Source organism: Arachis ipaensis, chromosome B8, assembly GCF_059453495.1.
Source record: "Arachis ipaensis isolate K30076 ecotype BB chromosome B8, ASM5945349v1, whole genome shotgun sequence".
Classification (NCBI taxonomy): Eukaryota; Viridiplantae; Streptophyta; class Magnoliopsida; order Fabales; family Fabaceae; genus Arachis; species Arachis ipaensis.
In genome coordinates, this window is record NC_142443.1 from 72,760,145 (window position 1) to 72,767,401 (window position 7,257).

At 41.2% G+C, this 7,257-nt stretch overlaps 1 non-coding gene across 1 annotated transcript; it reads right to left on the reverse strand.

The window, feature by feature from the left end:
* Positions 1-6,781: 6,781 nt before the first annotated feature.
* On the reverse strand, positions 6,782-6,889 carry LOC148548481 (small nucleolar RNA R71). The gene has a single exon (XR_015897871.1). It is a non-coding gene; the product is annotated as a small nucleolar RNA R71 (small nucleolar RNA).
* Between the last annotated feature and the right edge of the window lie 368 nt (positions 6,890-7,257).

Here is a 7,257-nt window from a genome sequence, read left to right on the forward strand (position 1 = left end):
GTTTGTGTGTTTTTCTGTGATTTCAGGTATTTTCTGGCTAAAATTGAGGGACCTGAGCAAAAATCTGATTCAGAGGCTGAAATAGGACTGCAGATGCTGTTGGATTCTGACCTCCCTACACTCTAAGTGGATTTTCTGGAGATATAGAAACCCAATTGGTGCACTCTTAATTGCGTTGGAAAGTACACATCCTGGGCTTTCCAGAAATATATAATAGTCCATACTTTGCCCGAGATTTGATGGCCCAAACCGGCGTTCCAAGTCAGCATAGAAATTCTGGCGTCAAAACGCCAGAACTGGCATAAAAGCTGGAGTTAAACGCCCAAACTGGCACAAAAGCTGGCGTTTAACTCCAAGAAAATCCTCTACACGTAAAAGCTTCAATACTCAGCCCAAGCACACACCAATCGGGCCTGAAAGTGGATTCTGCATCATTTACTCATTTCTATATACCCTAGGTTACTAGTTTTCTACAAATATGACCTTTTACTATTGTATTTAAAGAGACTTTTTACACACTTGATCATACTTTTAATCTTGGTTCTTCTGGTCCCCTCTCTGGGGCCAAAGCCAATGATCACCATTATCACTTTTGTATTTTCAACGGTGGAGTTTCTACACACCATAGATTAAGGTGTGGAGCTCTGCTGGTCTTCATGAATTAATGCAAAGTACTACTATTTTTCTATTCAATCCACGCCTACTTCTTCTCTAAGATATACACTCGTTCTTTAACTTGATGAATGTGATGATCCGTGACACTCATCATCATTCTCATCTATGAACGCGTGCCTGACAACCACTGCCGTTCTACATGCAATCAAGCTTGAATGTGTATCTCTTGGGTTTTTAATCTAAGATTAGAACCTTCGTGGTATAGGCTAGAATCAATTGGCGGCCATTCCTGATATCCAGAAAGTCTAAACCTTGTCTGTGGTATTCCGAGTAGGATCTGGGAAGAGATGACTGTGACGAGCTTCAAACTCGCAAGTGTTGGGCGTAGTGACAGACGCAAAAGGATCAATGGATCCTATTCCAACATGATCGAGAACCAACAGCTGATTAGCCGTGCGGTGACAGCGCATTTGGAACATTTTCACTGAGAGGATGGGAGGTAGCCATTGACAATGGTGAAACCCAACATACAGCTTGCCATGGAAAGGAGTATGAATGATTGGAAGAAGACAATAGGAAAGCAGAGGTTCAGAAGGAACAAAGCATCTCCATACGCTTATCTGAAATTCCTACCAATGAATTGTATAAGTATCTCTATCTTTATTTTATGTTTTATTCATATTTTAATTATCAATTCTCCATAACCACTTGAATCCGCCTGACTGAGATTTACAAGATGACCATAGCTTGCTTCAAGCCGATAATCTCCGTGGGATCGACCCTTACTCACGTAAGATTTATTACTTGGACGAACCAGTGCACTTGCTGGTTAGTTGTGCGGAGTTGTGACAAAGAATTGAGATTACAATTGTGCACACCAAGCTGTTGGCGCCATTGATGATCACAATTTTGTGCACCACCTACTGGAATGTTGGATGATGACAAGGGTGATTTTGTTGGCACTACAGTTCGTGAGGTCTCTCTCTCTCTCTCTCTCTTTCTCTCTCTTTACAATTCTCTTCATGGCTTAGTTGTGCCTCTGACAGGTTGAAGAGGAGACTGGCATAAAGTTCAAACTTGAAGACATGGTTGATCTCACTGCTTTCTTGGATTCTTCAACAGGATGCAGATTTTTTCCCTCGCCGGTATACCTTAAGCATTCTGCATCGACCTTATTGCTTTATTGGTTTTGCAAATAAATAATTTTGTCGCTTGAAAAAGAGCTAATAATGCATTTGCTTTATAGTTGTTCAATAATTTAGTTTGGTATTTTGAGCATAGCTTAGTTTCGTGTTATTGTGCTTTTATATTTGCATTTATCAATCATTGAGCATTCAATTCAATTTCTGGCTATCTGTGGTTTGATGAATCCAATTCACACCCCCATTCAAAAATGGTGAATTAGTTCTTTTGGCAAGTGCACCAAAATTATCGTCAAGTAATAACCCACAGTGGAGTGGGATCGTATCCACAGAGATTGGCGAATTCAAGCAGTTTTAATCGATTGATGAATTAGTCAAGCGGAACAAGTATATTGTGAATTGCAGAATTATAAATGACAGAAATGTAAATGGCTAGAATATAAAGGAAAGCAATAAAGTGCAGAAATGGAAATGGCAGAATGTAAAGTGAAGAATCATAAATGACTTCAATGTAAATGGGAGTGGGGAATTGCTGAATGTAAAATTAAGCTATAAAGAAAGGGATAGATAAGAATGGGAAAATTCATTGAGATCAGGAGATGTTGTCTCTCTGGATCAATTCTAGCTTATATCCTCTTCAATCATACAATTCATTGACCTCTTGGCAATCATGATTGATTGAGCCCCAATCCATTGGTGACTCAATCTCTCAGATCTTGATCAATAGCCAATTCCTTGGTCTAATTGCTCATGAAGAGAGATATGCTTGGTCCCTAATTATACCACACATCATCATAGGTCCAAGTAGAGGGAGGATTATATGTCACATATCCAAACACCAAAACCCAGATCCTACTCAAATGTGAGAAGGGATTTCAAGCATGGTTTCATGTTTCCTTTCCCAAGGTTCCCATGAAACCCATTTTGCATTCAATCTCTTTCCCAAGATAATTGAACACTAAGCATTAAGAACAAAATTCCTTCTAGCAAATCAAAGAAAAGATGAAGAAAAGAAGAATTTCACTATCATCAATCCATCAAGTACAACAGAGCTCCCTCTCACAATGAGAGGAAATTTAGCTACTCATAGCTCAAAGAAAAGTACTCAAAAGTGATGTGTAAAAGTGAATCTAAAACTAATCTCTCAAACTGCTTAACCCCCTCTTCAGTATTCCTTGGGGGTATTTATACTACTCCTAGCAAAAATAAAAGAATTACAAAAGTGAAAAAAAGGAAAATTACATTTTGGAGGGAAAAAACTCAATAAGTGTGACTTCCCAGGTGGCGTGTGGTTGGCGTTCCAGTGGCGTGTCACGTGCACCCTCAATTTTGGCTTGGCATGCCACGCCCAGTCCCTCAAGTGGCACGCCCTAGCTTCTCTCCATTTCTCTTTGCCTCTGGAAACTTGAACTAGCGTGGCACGCCCAGGGTATGGCGTGCCACGCCCTTGTGGCATGCTTGACCAAGCTTCTCTGGAAAATTGAACTAGCGTGGCACGCCCAGGGTCTGGCGTGCCACGCCCCTTTGTGACCAAGCGATTCCTCTGTTTGGTGTGCCACGCCACTCTTTGCTCTCTGAATGACACTGGCGTGCCACGCCTGAGGTTCAAGTGGCACGCCCAAGTGAGGAATAGTGGATGGCGTGCCACGCCTTCGACACCAAGTGGCACGCCCCATGTATTTGGCCTCCTTCACCCTCTCTGGAAATTTATACCAGCATGCCATGCCTAGAGGCTGGCGTGCCACGCCTTAGCCTTCAAGTGGCACGCCATAGTGAGATTCTTGGGTTGGCGTGCCACGCCTTCGATATCAAGTGGCAGGCTCAGCCCTTGCTTTGTCCTCTTTGTCCATTGGCATGCCACACCTGGTCGCTCAAGTGGCATGCCTAAGTGAGATTGGGAGCCTGGCGTGCCACGCCTTCGACCTCAAGTGGCACGCCCAGTCTTCCATTTCCTTCAGCCCTTTCTCTGGATTATTGTACTAGCTTGCCACGCCCAGTCTCTGGCGTGCCACGCCCACATGCATGCTTGAACTTCTCCTCTGGAATTTAGTACTGGCATGCCATGCCTAGCTCCTGACGTGCCACGCTAATGCATTTTTGTGGCGTTTGCACCCAAGTGGCACGCCAGTTTCACACGCCCAGCTTCTTGTTGCTTTCTTCCCATTTTTGATGTCTTTTTCACCTGAAATTCAGCATAACTCATCTCAAAGTAGTGTACCATAATATTCATCAAATAATGCATGAATTGTACTGATCAAATGAGATTTATGCTCTTTTATGGTCCTCTTTATGAAAGAAAGAAGGGTAGATGATGCAAGTCATCACAACACCAAACTTAAGCTTTGCTTGTCCCAAGAAAATCGTGAGTAAGCCTTTATAACTTTGAGGCCTTGGCCTTGAATGATTGCAACATAACTAAGGGTAGGACTAAGTGTTCAACACATGTATGAATATTTTAATGTCATGAAAAACTCTTAGATCCTTGATGATTCTTTCAAGTATAGGCTTTAGGTGCCTTTCTATTGATTGTCACCTTGAAGTAGTAAGAGTTGTTTTGCTTTCTCTTTGGTTGTGGTTTCTTGACCACGACTCTAAGTGTTTTGTCTCAAGACAACCCTTTAATTAAGCTTTCAATTAGCACTCCCAAACCAGTTGGTTTTAGGGTATTGGGTGTTGAAACACCCCTAAGAATCTACTTGCCCAAGCCTCTTCTTGACACATCTTCACCACAAGCATCTACTAGGATTCTTAACTCCCTTTTTTTTTTGCTTTTTAGTGTTTCTTTTTCATCCCAGTAGTTGATGCTCAGAGCCTTGGGTCTTTATTGCTTACTACTTCTTGGTTCTATGGATATTCAAGGAACACCTAATAAACCACTATTTTATGGTTTATATTGTGTTTAATTATGTGGTTTTATCATGATCTTTACCCACTTATTCATTAAATAAGCATGCATTTATAATTCCTTCCTAAAGTTATTGCATGATTGAAAATTTGCTTCCTAGAGACTTTTAATTATGTATTTTATTTCTCGTTTATTCCATTCGATGCCGTGATCTGTGTGTTAAGTGTTTCAGGCTTTATAGGGCATGAATGAGTTAGAGATTGGAAAGGAAGCTTGCAAAAAAATGGAAGGAACACAAGAAATTGAGGAGATGACCAGCGAGAAGCGACGCGGCCACATGGATGACGCGACCGCACGGAAGAGAGTAAATCGCAATGACGCGGCCGCATGGATGACGCGGCCGCGCGAATTGGAAACTGCACAAGTGACGCGGAGGCGTGGACGACACGCCCGCGTGGCAAAGCGAAACGCCGAATGATGCGTCCGCCTAAATGACACGTCCGCGTGACATGCGCGATCTGCATAATCTGCAGAATCGCTGGGGGCGATTTTGGGCCTTATTTTGACGCAGTTTTCGGCCCAGAAAAGCAGACTAGAGCCAGAGAACATGCAGAAACCAACAACAACATTCATTCTGCATAGTTTTAGTTTTTAGATCTAGTTTTCCTCTCCTCTAGGTTTTCTCTCTACACATTCATTGTTTTTAGGATTTGTTATTTTCATTGTTTTTGCATTGGGATATTGAGAAGAGTTATTGCCTCATCAAGACTTCGACATTCTAGTTCGTTCTCTTTTCTTTTCACTTACTCTTCCATGTTCCTTAATTTACTTAATTTTACTATTGGATTATTTTAGCATTTATTAATACAAGAATTACTTTTATTTTTAATTAATCTTTTGATCATTATTTATCATGTCTTTCTTTAATTCCCTTTCTTATGTTATGAATTTTACATTTACAATGAGCGAGTAGTTCCCTAACTTGATGGGGAGTTGATTGAAAGGAACCCTTGAGTTGGGATGCTCAAGAGAAAGATTGTAATTGGGTTTATTGTTGGATTGCTCTCTAGTCACTAACACCAATCCTCCCAAGAGCGGATTGGAACTTGTGGATAGAAACAGCATTCCAACTTGTTTAACTTTCCCTTACTTAGTGAGGGACAACTAAACATAGTAACCCTCAATTGTCAATTAATCTTGAGAGTACTCCAACAAGAATAGGGCTTCCAGCTAATCAACTCCCAGTCAAGGCTTTTATTTAAATTTATATAAATTCTCTAATTTAATTTTCTACCATTCAACTCAAACCTTTTTGAAAACATCTGATTAATAAAATAGCACACTTTTCTGCAACTCGTTGGGAGATGACCTGGGATTCATACTCTCAGTATTTCAATTTTAATTTCTGTGACACCCTTCTAAATTGATAAGCGGATTTCTGGTTGGTTGAGAACTATACTTGCAACGCATATTTTATAATCATTCTTAACTCGCCAATTTCCGCCACCATCAATTTTTGGCGCCGTTGCCGGGAAGTTGCAATAGAGTGCTAAAGTTATTGATTGGATTTTATTTATTTGCATTTTATTTTATTTTACTACTATGAGCTGCTTGTTTCTTTCGTTGGATGATGCGTTCGCTTCCTGACCTAAGCTTGCTAGTATTCGATCCTGAGATTGAAAGAACTATTTCACGAATAAGGCAAGCTCGACGTCGGTTAGTCCTCTCTGAGGGCGAATCTGAAATGTCACTTGAGAAAGAAACCAGCCCCCGTTCTACTGATTTGGTTGTTTTACGTGCAGGTAACATGGCAGTAGCTAGGAGAGTTACTATCTAGGAGGCTGGAGCCCCTGATTTTACAATGCAACCATTTTAAGCGCATCACCCAGCGGTGGCTACACACTTTGAAATAAAGACTGCACTGCTCAATTTGATGCCCAAGTTTCATGGCTTGCCTGCTCAAGAGCCTATCAAGCACCTGAGAGATTTTCAGGCAGCTTATTCTACTGTCAGGCGTGATGGTGCAAATGAAACTTCAATTTTGCTTAAAGCTTTCCCGTTTTCTCTTGAGGGGAAGGCAAGAGAGTGGTACTACACTCAACCAGCAGCAATTGTATCCAACTGGGATACACTGAGAAGAAAATTCTTGGAAAAGTTCTTTCCAGCTGAAGTTACTGATAAACTGAGGAAAGATATTTCCATGATTGTTCAGGATGATTCTGAAACTCTCTATGAGTACTAGGAGCGCTTCAATAATCTTTTGGAATCTTGTCCCCACCATATGATTGACAAGATAGTGTTACTCGATTACGTCACACAAGGCATGAGGCCCCAAGACAAGACCACATTGGAAAGTGCTAGTAATGGGTCCATGAAAAAGTACAAGACCACTGATGAGGCATGGCAATTGATCAGCGACTTAGCTGAATCTACTAGGAATCACAGGCAGAAACAAGGCTGTGCAAAAGCCGTTGCAGAAGTATCCTCTAGTAGAGAGACTACTGCTTTAACTCAGAGTATCTGTGAAATGACCAACTTGCTGAAGCAGATGCAATTGAATCAACAACAAGTTCAGCAAGCTCAACCTTCTCCACCACAGCAAAACCAACAGTTAGTCCCACAGAGAGTTTGCAGAATCTGTGCTGATTATAGCCA